General features: G+C 35.4%; 1 long non-coding RNA gene across 2 annotated transcripts; it reads left to right on the forward strand.

Moving 5' to 3' along the window:
* Nucleotides 1–13,069: 13,069 nt before the first annotated feature.
* On the forward strand, nt 13,070–14,371 carry LOC134245419 (uncharacterized). Of its 2 annotated transcripts, XR_009987421.1 has the most exons (3): nt 13,070–13,138; nt 13,475–13,569; nt 13,815–14,371. It is a non-coding gene; the product is annotated as an uncharacterized LOC134245419 (long non-coding RNA). The 2 variants fall into 2 exon arrangements; XR_009987420.1 differs by lacking the exon at nt 13,815–14,371 and having other exon boundaries at nt 13,475–13,601.
* The last annotated feature ends 653 nt before the right edge of the window (nt 14,372–15,024 follow it).

Raw genomic sequence — 15,024 nt, forward strand, 5'->3', positions numbered from 1 at the left:
CCTGTACACTTTAGTAAATAATTAGCTACTTAATAAACTAATCTATTTCTTAAATAATATATTTATATTTTAATAAAATGTAAGTACAATGTAATTCAAAGCTTGAAAAGGTCCATATTTGAGCAAAATTTGTCCGTTGGCTATTTACCGAAAACCAGGGGGAATTCCGTGTACGTGCATCAGTGAAAATCTTTAAACCACTGCACCCGATGTAAGACTCACATAATTAAGAACAACTCAGGGGATTACTTATTCATTATTACAATCGGCTAAAAAAAATTTACCATATTTTTTTAATTAGTTTTATTTGAGAGCACATTAACAGACTTTGAACTCAAACAGGGGTATATGAAATGATATAAGATATAATTGATTGTGAGGGAAAAATTAAATTTGTTGAATGGCTTATTACAGAATTTGACTTTTAACACGCGTTCTCTGTAAGCACCAACGAATTTACTATAGGGCTTGGAAACGACATGTCTCAGATTTTGATGAAATTTTTACCATAGGTGTGTCTTGGTACAAAACTAGTAAATATGTTGTCGGAAGTTCCACACGTACACTTGGTTGCCATGGAGACGGATCCATTGAATTCGGCCATTTTTCGCCCATTTTGACTAAATGAAAACATGAAAATTGAGGAAATGTAAATGAATATTTATCGGTATCTAATACACCCTAACAAAAATCATTGAATCGTATAATAACATGAACTTTTAAGGTACACAGAGCATATAATCGTTTATTCTAGAAATATTCCTTCTGTAAGAAAAAGGTCTTGCAAAATGAAATGGTTTCTAAAAATTTGAAAAATGGGGAAATCGGAATTTTTTGAGATCTTTGAGGCTAAATAAAAAAAATTGTCCGCGGAAATTCCCATATCTTTTGTGTGTTACTATACTTGGGAAAAAGTAGTGTCATTTCATGAAAAAACATAAGTGGGCTTTTGCTCCTATTTTTAGAAACATGTATCTATAAATAGATATATTTTAGAAACATGTGAAAAATCAAATTTTGGCAAAGTTTTAATTGTCATTACTGCAAAATTAGAACGTATTTTGTAAAAATTGAGATTTTAATGACAAGAGCTGGACACCACTAGCTGGTATGGACAACGGTTGAGGGGAATTCCCTTTTCTGTTTTTAGTATCAGGTGGCTAAATATAGAGATATCTCTGAATATTAGGAAAAATGGCATTTTTGTTCTAATTGGAAGCTTCATATAAGAAGTCCAAACAAATATTAAGCTTTCTACAGTATGCTTTCAGAATGTAAATGTGTTTGTACAAAAATTGCTACAATATTGAGGATGGACTCTTGTTTCATTTTATGGCAACGATGGTCTAAAAATAGATTACTTGAATAATTGAGAAAATGTAGATTATTGCACCTTTTCAGGCACTTTTAGATGTAGTTGCTGCATAATTAGGAAATATTTTGTAAAATTTTAGATGTTAATGACAAGATCTGGATACCACTAGGTGGTATGGATAATTGTTGAAGGGAATTCCCATTTCTATTTTTAGTACCAGGTGGCTAAATATAGAGATGTCTCTGAATATTAGGAAAAATGGCACTTTTGTTCTAATTGGAAGCTTCATATAAAATGTCCTAACAAATATAAAGCTTTCTACAATATGCTTTCAGAATGTACATGTGTTTGTACAATAATTTGTGAGGATGAACTCTTGTTTCATTTCATATCAACAATGGTCTAAAAATAGATTATTCGAATAATGGAGAAAATGTAGATTATTCACCTTTTTAATATAAGCACTTTATAGATGTCATTGCTGATAACTTAGGAAGTATATTGTAAAATTTTGGATGTTAATGACAATAGCTTGACACCTTTAGCAGGTGTGGACAATGGTTGAGGGGGTTTGCCATTTCTATTTTTAGTATCACGTGGCGTAATATAGATATGAAGTACTCTAAATATTACGGAAAATTGCAGTTTTATGCTAATTTGAATCTTCGTACAAAATGTCTTTATAAATATAATGCTTTCTACAATATGCCTACAGAATGAAAACTTGTTTGTACAATAAAAGCTACAATATTGAGGATGAACTCTTGTTTCTTTTTAAGGCAACAATGGTCTAAAATAGATTCCTGGTTTAATCGAGAAAATGTAGATTATTGCACTTTTTAGATGTCATAGCTGCATAATAAGGAAGTATATTGTAAAATGAGAGAAGTTAATGACAGTAGCTGGCCACAACTAGCTAGTGTGGACAAAAGTTGGGGGGGGGGTCCTTTTACTATTTTTAGGTCACCTGAGTAAACTCAGGTGACCTACTGCTATCCGTTTTTGTCCGTCGTCGTGCGTCGTGTGTTAACATTTGAACATTTTAAGCTTCTTCTCTGCAACCACTCAACCAATTTCCACCAAATCTTACACAAAGCATCTATGGGTGAAGAGAAACAAAAATTGTGAATTTCATGGTCCCCGCCCCACTGGGGCCTGAGGGGTGGGGCCAAAACCACTAAAATTAGTGCAATCTTTAAAAATCTTCTTTTTTACTCTTGGACATCAAGCAGTCAAACTGTTAGCATGAATGTAATGACCATTAAGTCCTCTACCAAAATTGTAAAATTCATGGCCCCAGGTTCAGGTGTTCTGATGTTAGGGTGGGGCTCTATTGATTATATAGTGAAAGTACATTAATTCTTTGAAAATCTTCTTCTCTGCTCCTGAGTATTAATTAAACTAACTAAGTATATAGTTATGATGAGCGAGAATGCCTCTTCCAAAATTATGGATTTTTAAGGCCCCAGGGTCAGGGGTTCTGGTCTTAGGGTGAGGCCCTATTGATTATATAGTGTAAATACGTGATTTCTTTAAAAATCTTCTTCTCTGTTCCTGGGTATTAAATAAACTCTCACTAAGTACATAGTTATAATGAAGAAGAGTGCCTTTGTGAATTTTATGGCCACACGGTCAGGGTTTCTGGTCTTAGGGTGGGACTGTATTGATTATATAGTGAAGATACATTATTTCTTTAAAAATCTTTTTTTCTGTTTCTGGGTATTAAATAAACTCACTAAGTACATAGTCATGATGAGGAAGAATGCCTTTGTGAATTTTATGGCCCCACGGTCAGGGGTTCTGTTTTAAGGTTGGGGCTCTATTGGTTATATAGAGAAAATGCAGAAATTGTTTGAAAATCTTCTATGCTCCTTGGTCTTAAGCAGATTAACTACCTATATAGCTATGATGAGCAAGGGCCATTCTTCCTGAATTGTGAATTTCAATACCCCTGGGTCAGGGGTACCATAGGGGGTTGGGAGCTCTACTTATATACTGAGAATCTGAAAATGAATTAATTGATTGAAATCTTCTCCTTTGTATTAATCAAATTTTCTTGATATTAAGCACGGGTGCCTTTTCCAAAATTGTGAAATGTGTGGACCAAGGGCCAGGGGTTCATGTATGGTAGTGGCACTATACTGATTATTGCTGAATATTACTGATTAGTCAAAATGCATTTTTTGTTCCCCTACTCTGTCTATGGGTATTAGGTAACCAAACTATACATGCTAAGTGTATTGTTATGATTAGCAATGGTGCCTCTTTCAAAATTGTAAATGCCATGGCGTCTAGTTTAAAACATGAACCAAAGTCAATCATTGTAAAGTTGTTGCATGATCCTCATGGGCCCATGGGCCTCTTGTTAGTATCACGTGGCGAAATATAGATATTTAATAGGCCATTTATAGGAAAACCTGTATTTTCATTTTTTTGTCCAAAGACTTTTAATTTTTTTAGACGAAGACTCAAAGAGCGTATTCTATATGGCAGTTTCTGTGGTCTGCATTTTTTTTGATAGTCACCATATTTCAAGAACTTTTCGTCATTTTTTGTCAAAATTGTCACAGAGTATCTATGGATTTTTGTTAATACATGTACCAAACATAGGGATTTTCTCTTTAAACAAGAGGAGATACTAGGGAATCTAATCTCTAATAACAAGACCTTGTTAAAATGCCATTTCACCGATCTATTACAGGGTTACTCTCATGACTGTTGATGCCCTCTGGTCTATTTTATAAGAAGGTACGGTTTGAGCTTTATTGTGCCCTAAAAATTTAATGTTCTTAAAAAAAAGTTGTTAAATTGGCTTTAACAATCATTGAGTAGATTAATATGATAGATCATTAAAGAATTTGACACGAAGGGGTCGTTCAGGATATATGACGTCTTTAATTTGGTACACTTTTAAGTTAAATCAGAAAAGCCTCAAAATGACTCATGTCTGTGCTGATTTTCCTTTAGCCATCGTCGCCCTCTTTAATTTTTGGATATATTATGCAAAGTGCTATGAAAAATCACATATTGGTTATCTCAAAATCTCTCTGGGCGAGAGAGGCAGAGTATGTCTTCTGAAAGAAAATATTCCACTGAAAATTGAGGTCTTCTGCAACTTTTTAAGAAAATACGGGAAAATACACAAGTTAATGACGACACAATTAGCATTTAGGAGGTCGTATAAATAAAACGATTTGTGTATTTTTACTGCAAGGAATTCTTTTGATTCAGAAAGAGTTAATTTTTATTTCCCATATCACTTTCATATTTTAGAAAAATATAGGGCTTTAAATATTTTGTAATAAAGCTGTACCTTGTTCTTTGTTTCTATAAATAGAACTGGAAGTCCTCATTGATTTCGCATATTTCAAATATAAGTAGAACTAAATATCATCATTGTTTTTATGCTTGTTAGTTAACGGTAACTACTGATATTACATATAGTTTATACTTATCAGTCACATGATTATTTTACTAGGAAAACTTTATTATACTCATGGAATATTGAACATGTTGAATACAGCAGTATATTTCGTAAATATGTTATCAATGAAGCTCCTTTAATCCTTTGTCATTTTTCTTCTTTTGATAAGAAGTTGCTACATATAAGTGGATGTGCTATAAATAGAAAAGAGAGCCCCCCGTTCAGATAGTGTGCATTTCACTAAATAGTTTGGAAGTATTTGTCAGTCACACAACGTCTACCGGTACATATGTATAACATTGATTTTTCTTTCCAACATTGCCTGAAAAGGTACAATAACCCATATTTTCTCGATTTTTCTAGGAGTCTTTTTAGACCATTGTTGGTATAAAAAAAAGGGTCAGTCTTAAACATTGTAGCAATTCCTGTACAAACAAGTGTTCATGTCGAAGGCATATTGTAGAAAGCTTTATATTTAAGACATTTTCTAGGAAGATTCAAATAAGCAAAAACCTTCCATTTTTTCCTAATATTTAGAGACATATCTATATTTCGCCATGTGATACTAAAAATAGAATTGGGAAATCCCCTCAACCATTTTCCACACCAACTTATGGTGTCCAGCTATTGTCATTAACATCTCAAATTTACAATATACTTACTAATTAAGCAGCAATGGCATCTATAAAGGATAATCTACATTTTCTCAATTATTCGAGTAATATATGTTTAGACCATTGCTGCTATAAAATGAAACAGGACCCATCGATCCTCAATATTGTAGCATTTATTGTACAAACACGTGCATTCTGAAAGCATATTGTAAAAAGCTTTATATTTGTTAGGACTTTTTGTATGAAGCTTCCAATTAGAAGAAAAATGTAATTTTTCCTAGTATTCAGACATATCTATATTTAGCCATCTGATACTAAAAATAGAAATGGGAATTCCCCTCATCAATTATCCATACCTGCTAGTGGTATCCAGATCTTGTCATTTACATCTAAAATTTTACAAAATATTTCCTAATTATGCAGCAACTACATCTAAAAAGTGCCTGAAAAGTTGCAATAATCTACATTTTCTTAATTATTCGAGTAATCTATTTTTAGACCATTGTTGCCATAAAATGAAACAAGAATCCATCCTCAATATTGTAGCAATTTTTGAACAAACACATGTACATTCTGAAAGCATATTGTAGAAAGCTTAATATTTGTTAGGACTTTTTATATGAAGCTTCCAATTAGAACAAAAATGCCATTTTTCCTAATATTCAGGGACATATCTATATTTAGCCACCTGATACTAAAAATAGAAAAGGGAATTCCCCTCAACCGTTGTCCATACCAGCTAGTGGTGTCCAGCTCTTGTCATTAAAATTTCACATTTTACATGTTACTAAAAATAGGAGCAAAAGCCCACTTATGTTTTTTCATGAAATGACACTACTTTTTCCCAAGTATAATAACACATATAAGACTTGGGAAATTTCCGCGGACAATTTTTCTTATTTAGCCTCAAAGATCTCAAAAATTCCGATTTCCCCATTTTTCAAATTTTTAGAAATCATGTCATTTTGCATGACCTTTTTCTTACAGGAGGAATATTTCTAGAATAAACGATTATATGCCCTGTGTACCTTAAAAGATCATGTTATCATATGATCCAATGATTTTTGTTAGGGTGTATTAGATACCGATAAATATTCATTTACATTTCCTCAATTTTCATGTTTTCATTTAGTCAAAATGGGCGAAAAATGGCCGAATTCAACGAATCCGTCTCCATGGCAACCAAGTGCACGTGTGGAACTTCCGACACCATATTTACTAGTTTTGTACAAAGGCACACCTATGGTGAAAATTTCATCAAAATCCGAGACATGTCGTTTCCAAGATTTTTTGGTGCTTACAGAGAATTCGTGCTAAAGTCATAGAGAAGAATGTGAAATGTATTATTTTAACATTAAAGACGTTGACTACACATTTAGTTTCTAACCCGGCAAGAAAAAAATATCACGCGAGCAACTCGATTGATCTCACACAATAAAATCTAAAAAAATAGACAGTTATTTCTTTATACACACACATTCTCTGACATGAAATTCAAAAAAGCATCTATTAAATTTTACACATGACTGTATTATTATATATGACCAAATCTATATCACCCCTCTCAGACTCCATCAAATACACTGTAAGCGCGAAGACCTGTCTAATATTGGTCAAGGGTTGGGATGTGATAAAATTTTGACATGTGTGATTATTTCTTTAATTGCTAATTTGAAGATATAAAGAACAAAATTCAGAATATGTGCACTTTTGATAATTAAGCATGTTTGTGCTTGAGTTTCTTTCTTTCATCAATCCATTCATAATAAATTCATTTTATAAATGATCCATCTAAAACAAAGGAAATAGAATTCTTAATTATATTAAAAAATTATTTATAGGATATTTAATGTTATACATGTTATAAGCAATAAACAATAAGAAAAAAATCCGAGTTGAAGATTAGTTTTCTTCCCATTTTCTTGATCTTAAAGAATATTCATATTATTTTTCCTTTTTTTTTTTTGGCCCACCCGATTTATTTAAAACGATCGTCCTGTTGCTTCCATTGCAATACAAGGTATCATCTCCTAAAGAAGGTAGAGAGATTGTCGTTTTTAAAATCAGCATATTATTTTTGAAAGATTTAAACAATAAAATGTTTGTAAGTACGGAACTTAATGTCGCAGCTGTTGCAGAAAAAAAAAATATAACTCGTGTAAACAATTATATTCATTATTAGATGTTAATTACATGTAATGTATATGAATTATTTTTTTATCTTAAATCTAAAGTACAAATAGCATTGTTTTGACAGAAAAAAATGAACATACAAAGCCCCTGACGGTTGCACGTTTTTTTTCCACGTAATCTAATTCACTGCGCGTTTAGCTCTCGAAAATTTAATTTTTGTGCAATTCATTGTGTTTATTTATTTAAACAATAAAATGCTTTATTTGGTGCAAGTATGCGGCGAATTAATGTTGCAGCCATTGCAGAAATAATGCAGAATGCGCATAAGGGGGGTGGGGGGTTCAAGGTTATAACAGTCCTTGTCTAGTTGATACGTTCGTAAAGAACCGTTAAAATCTAATGCCCCTCCCACTCTATAGGCCGTAGGTAGAAAGGAATTTTAGTTTGAGCTAGGGGAGGGGGCACCTGTAGGCCCTACATGAATTTCCAGTTTAAGGCACTATCAAGTACCCAGGCACATAGCATCGTTTTTGAAAGTGGGGGTGGGGGGCAACCAGAAAAAAATTACTTACTTGAAAAAAAGTTGACAGCAAAAAAAAAATAATAATAAAAAATGCCCAAGATCGAAAATCATATTTCGTGGGGTGGGGGTGGGAGGGTGGGGGGGGGGGGTGGGGGGTAGGGGCTAACTTTTTTCAAGGCCAACTTCCTTTCACTTACAATATTTTGCATTCAGTACTAAATTTCCTTGATTCATTATACTATGGTAAGAAGGGGGGGGGGACCTTTCAATAGACATTTTCAGTAGTAAAGGTGATGTTGGGAAAAAGAGTGGGGGGCAGCCCCCCCCCCCTCTGTTGCTACGTGCCTGGTACCATAAATTCCTTGACTGGCAAAAAAATCAGGTGTCTTTATTTAGGGGGCACGAGAATGTTTTTTGCAGTATATTGGCAAATTACCCCCACCCCACCCTCTGTTCCTATTGCCATGCGTGATATTCCTAAAGTCAGGATCTAAATAATAAAAAATATATATTATACTATAGATATCAAAATCATTCGTTTCAAGGTGCAGTTAGTGATTAATTATTAGTACGCTATTGGTACGGTACTGATTATTTTAACTTAGATCTATTTAATTTCGATTGACACGTCGGGCCTGTGTAGGCTTTCGGTCTATGGGTTGAACACGAGTTATCTTCCTTTAATTACATTGTCACCATGGCGACGAGGAGGGTTTGTCGGAACCGGGATCGAGTTGGAGACACAAATTCACACAAAGGACACATTATATTTGAAAAAAATTATAATGATTGATCCACTGAATTTAGATCAGCTTTGTCAAGCGAAATTCTGGGGTCAGAACCGAGGTTACAACTAGAGGTACTGTGAGCGATGAGCTCACTAAATGATACCCCCCGCCTCCCATATGGTTATAACTGGTGAAATAGTCCATCTTTTCCTGTGGCCGGGAAACCCAAAATATCTGTCGGATCAAAAAGTAAAATAGGAGGTGCACAATGGCAATATGTAATAAAGATTCTGTGAAAGTTTCATCAAATTTCATTCAGTGGTATGAGAGGAGTTGCGGATAAGAGATGGGTACCCCAAAGCGTAACAGACGGACGGACAGACGGACGGACGGACGGACGGACGGAAATACCGATTACTATATACCCCCACTTTTCAAGCGGGGGGTATAAAAAAGTCGACATTACGGCATACTGTAGACCAAATATTTTCTTTAGCATGTGATTTTCGTTTTCTATATATTCTTTTCTCATTTTAACACAAAATCAAATACATTGTATCTTAAATTAGATAGTTAAATTTTTATACCTTTTTCTAATAAAAAGCAAATTAAATCATTATCTTTGATTTTAAAATGAGATATTCCCGAAAATCAGCTTTGGTGATCCGTTTTCAGCTGTTTCGCGTCGAAGGAAAAGTTAAGTTTTCGATGTGGCCACATCCGACAAACAAAATAAAAATATGCCTCGTGTATCAATTTTTATATCCTCTTTTTAATTACATAAATTTTATTTTGTTTGTAGGGTGTGGCCAGGGTCAAATTTTGAATTAAAGATTAAAAAAACGTTAAATTTTGCTAAAAATTAGCAAAGTGCACGTGTTTAGACGTTTACTGTACAAATATGACGTCATCAGTAGTATAAGGGGTCTGGTTGGGCGGGTCAACTGAGTACACTTTTGGGGCTGGGGGGATAGGCGGGTCAAGTGAGTGCAGGTTTGGGGCTGGGGGGATAGGCGGTTCAACGGAGTGCAGGTTTGGAGCTGGGGGATAGGCGGTTCAACGGTGTGCAGGTTTGGGGCTGGGGGATGGGCGGGTCAATTCAGTACATATAGCCCCCTAAATACGGGGTGTGTTTACACTGTGTTTACATTTTACTATATACGCTGCTACTACGATTGACAACGCTGCTACTACGATTTTGGCAGCGAGTCAAAAGAATTTGATTATGACGTCACTCATTCACAGTGATTTTCCGAAAACGGAAAAAAAAACAATAACACACAATAGAAACAAGAACACAGATTTTATTCAAGTAAAAAAATACAACAATTACTTTTTCTTCTTCTGTGCCTTATCGGTCATCAGGGATAGTTTCCTCTTGTGAGTAGTGCTGGGTCCTGGAATCTCTCTGTTGTGTTCCTTTTTCTCTTTTTTGTCTCCTTCTTTCACTGGAGGTTTGGTCTGGTGGGTCCCTGAGATCTTGGGCTCTTGAGGCTTTTTCTCCAGTTTTTGTACTTCTTTGACGAATTGTTGATCCTCCTCATCCTCTGTACACTGATTAGCCCAATGGCCAAATTTCCCGCACTTGTAGCACAAATCTTTCTTGGGGCAATCTAGGGCCCAATGCCAAACTCTTTGCAGATGTAGCATGGATCCGTCTGTCTAGTTTTCTTTTTTTCTCCCGATTCCCCTTGTCCTTCTTTTTTCTGGTAAGTGCTTCCTCCTCCTCCTCCTCTCATTTTGTCTTGCATGTTAGTAACTTTCACTTCTAATTTGGATAATTTGGCACGAATCAAACAAAATTCACTGGCGTTGTAAGTTTTCAGATCAGTCAGCTTGTTTTCATGATCACCCACCTTCTCAGCAATATATTTCAGCTTGTTGTCATGATGTCGCACTTTCTCACCAATATAATTCAGCTTGTTGTTAAGATCACTCACCTTGTTGTTCATATCATTCATCTTGTTTTCAAGAGCAGACAGCATGTTAACAATCCCATCCAGAGTTGTATTTAATATGCCCATATCTTCTTTATTCGCATATTCTGGAAGATTATACATGCCCAAATCTAATCCCACTGCATCCTGTGACTCTGGCATGGGGGCTCCTACATACCCTTCAGGTGTCACATAGCTGGGGTTGTCTGGAGTATTCATCATTGCTTCTACCATAATATTTTTTTTCACGTCTGTCAAGTTCGAAATGTCAAGCAAGACTGATCTTCAAATCCCAGCTCCGCTTTATATACCTGCTGTGGTTCGTGTGCATCAATACGATAGACCTACGTTTTTTTATGCTGACTACACAGGTAAATACTTGGCAGCGATTCAAGTCAGGGCCGTGTGCACCTTTGACCTACCTTTTTATACCTGTTGCATCACCTGTAAGGGGGGCCGTGTGCAAAAAATATACGATAGACCTACGTTTTATACTGGGGGTATAAATGAGAAGAAAAGTCTGATCCTTTCTTCACAATCGACTATCATGTCAACCCTGATACACACTCACTCTCTGATTTTAGATGGGTATGATTGTTTAGTACGATGGGCACAAAACCACCAAGAATCTCTACCCCCGGAGGCAGAACAAGTATTTCAGGAAGCCACCACTATCATGGAAACCCCTCAGGATTTGTGGTTACAATGCCTAGCCTTATCACATCATGTGACGACCATGGGGAGACTAGCTACCATACATTTTCTATGTCGACATATGAAAACAATTCTGCCCCAGAAATGGTACGGACTGAACCTGACCCGTTATTTCGGAAAGCCTTACAGTTTCCTGACCCATCCCCAAGCGGGCAAAGTGATTTTACTGTGGCAGGACATAGATGCGATGGAGAAAGTATGTATTCAATACGGAATGAAATACCTGGAAATTTCACACAGGCTAGGAAATCCGTGACTTTTAATACCAGCCTCAATCAAATCTACGAATTATCCCCCGAAGAACGGAGAAGTCCCTGGATGCAATTAGTAGCGGATCGAATACGATTTCGGAGGAGAATTCGACAGTTAGAAGCATTGTTAGTTTTTAAGAAATAAAATAAAAAAATCATGTAATACATCATCAGTGTTATGTTATTGTATGACGTCATGAATACACTCGGGTTCGGCCTTTCCCCCCTTCAATTTTGCTTTGTCACTGTGATGGGGCTTTTTTTTGATCACATGATCAAAAGCGATTTTTTTGTTTTAGCCAATCACATTTGATCACATGATTGGATTGTTGATGTTTTGCCGCGATTGCACGATCGTCTGCTATTGTTTATAAATACAGACCCTCCGTGGTTTCAGTGTCATTCTGTTCGTAGCTGATTACAGTTTACTTCCAGAGAGAAGAAGAAGAAGAAGAAGAAGAAGAAGAAGAAGAAGAAGAAGAAGAAGAAGAAGAAAGAAGAAGAAGAAGAAGAAAGAAGAACATGGCTGCTAATCATCGTATTTTCCACGAGGATTTATATTTGATCCCCGGCATAGTGGTCGAATCTTATATTGTGGTGAGGCGGATCGATAACGGACGTGAGATTCTTCGCCTTAACATGTCAAGAATCCAAGTGAACGACCAGCATCGGAGGGCCCACCCTCGCCGGAGACGTGCATCCAGGTCCCCGACCCCACCACCCAGACCTGATGGACCCCAGGCCCAGGCCAGGAACCAGGGGCGGGTTCCCCGCTGGGGGTTTTCCGTCCCCACCGACCATATCCTCTGTACCATCTGCCTCGGGGACAACGAGCAAAACAACTTTGTATGCAGTCGGTGCTTGCAGCGCCCTGCCTGCTTGTTATGTGCGGCCAAATTAATTGATCACAACCAGCCGTGCCCCCTGTGCCGCAACAGTGATGCCATAATACAGCTCGTGGGCAGAAGACCCGAGTTTAGACGTCCGGACGACAGTGACAGTTCAGACGAGGGAGAGATGGTCCAACAGTTATTGGCCCAGTAAAGGGAACCCACCTGAGCCCCACCAGAATCCAAAACCAGAAAAAAAAAAAAAAAAAATTTAAAAAAACAAAAAAAAAAAAAAAAAAAAAAATACAAAAAAAGCCCTTTTAAGGGCTGCCCAATTGTTTCGAAAAGATGCCTACTTAAACAGTCAAAAACGAAACGTTTGTGTGTGTCTTAGAAAAAAAAAAGATTTTTTTTTTTCAAAATACAGTCAAAGAAACGATTGTATCTTAGAAAAAAAAAGATGATCTTTTTAAAAATACAGTCAAAGAAAAGAAACATTGTGTGTGTTTCTCTCAAGTTATAACACCAGGTCACTTTTACATTTTTATAACTTAAAAAAAAAAAAATTTTTATGTGTTCAAGTACGACTTAATTTTCTATGTAAATTAGGCGGCCATGGCGAATCTCGGCAAGATTTTACCCCAGTGAAAAAGGCTTGTAATCCACCTTGTAGGTCGTTTAAAGTTGTTTCACATTGTTTATGATTGTGATTATGTTATCACTCACCTATATGTTTAATGTCAGCTATGCTTAATAACCCATTTCTGTGTAATTTGAGATAATGTTTTGTCATGTGCTTAAAGTATGGCCTGCTATTCATGTCATCATTTAAAGTCTATCCTAAATAAATCTGTCTTAAAAAATACATTTTACAAATGACATTTAATTGATTAGAGTATAGGAATCCATATATATAAGAGATATTATTTTGCATTACATTTATAAGAGGCATTGTCTCATGTAATTTAAATCATAATAACAAAATGGGTTTTATTTTCTATACAGTCCTCAACCTGGAAGATATGTTTTGTTCCTAACCATCTATAATCCATTCTCTATGAAGTGAAGCCTGGCTGCTGGTCTTCCTTTGGAAATACACAGTGAAATAACTAACATAAAAACAAAAACAAAACTTGAACCTAAAAAGTTTCAATGAGATATCATTTTAATTTATTTAATTATTATTAAGATAATTATTAGTTTTATTTTAAATGTTTATATTTTTAAAATGGATTAAAAATAAAATCTGATAATGGAAATCAATACCATAAAGATAGCAAGTTTTTTATCTTTAAGTGCTGATGAATTTCTGAATTTTCCATTAAATATTGACATTATATCACAGGGGAAAGAAAACTACTTGAGTGTTTCTAATACCCCCCAGAGATCTGCTTGTGAGTGCATGGGGATTGCGGTGGACCTTCTCTCCTGTTTAAACAGACTTTAGAGTATGACAGATAAAAGGTACTTTTTTTTCTTTATTTTACATCACATGAAAACACACAATTAATGATGATGATGAAGAATGTACACATGTTTTTCATAAGTGTGTACAAATTGTTCAATATAATGTCTATAATGAATCCAATTTCCTCCTGCTAGTCCACAGGTAATCTTGTAAGGAAAAGCATAAGTCTGGTAAGGTAAACTTTCCCCCATTTCTTGTAAACAGGCTTGAAACCATTGCTCTCTGTTTTGTGGGGTATCCTGATAAGTGGAAATTCTTTTAGGTCGGTGACTTGCTTTTCCATAATCCCATTGAGCTAGTAAACAAATGACCACAGGGGTTTGTGAGGGAAACACCTTAATAGTGCCTGGAATTCCTCTATCTTCTTCTACGGCTAAATTTCTAGTCCCTAGAGGTCTGCGAGTGGCATAGAGATTAGCTTGTGGGAATTTCTCTGCAATACTTTGACTCAATCCATGAGCTTTTACAGTTAAACAATTTCATTGATGAACAATAGCTTCTACCTCACAGTTGAGTAAATCACCTTGTATCTCCTGGAGACTCATGATGTAAAATGAATCTATTTTTTAAAACACCCTTGTTTTTATAGAACAACAACAACAACACAATAAAACAAGATTTTTTTTTTATTATTCAGGTAAATCTACAATCTCTTGGAACTAATTCTTTGTTTCTCACATCAGGTTTTAAAACTCCATATTCTTCATAGTCACCTTGTCTATAAAAGGTTCTTTCCAATTCTGGAGTGCTGTAAGACATCTCAAAACAGGTTAATTTATGAATCTTTCTGTACAGGTATCTCCCTTGAACCCTGTTTTTCATTTGAATGAATCCTCTCACATGATGAAGTTTTCCAGTTTCTGGATGCATTTCTTTTTGTAAGATCAAGTATTGATAATCACTTCCAATGATTTGATCTACATCTTCCTGTCGGCACCCAGTTAAATTAAATATCCAATTATTGGCTATTCTACCTCTATCTTGTTTTAAGTAAGCAATATATCCATTGCCTGTATTTTCTTTCTGTTTATTTTGATAATGAGCCTTAATATCCTCCAAGAGTTTGTTTGGTCTTATGTTTTCTTTT

Source organism: Saccostrea cucullata, unplaced genomic scaffold (assembly GCF_032062105.1).
Source record: "Saccostrea cucullata isolate Sc308-1 unplaced genomic scaffold, CSIRO_AGI_Scuc_v1 ctg2188, whole genome shotgun sequence".
NCBI lineage: Eukaryota > Metazoa > Mollusca > Bivalvia > Ostreida > Ostreidae > Saccostrea > Saccostrea cuccullata.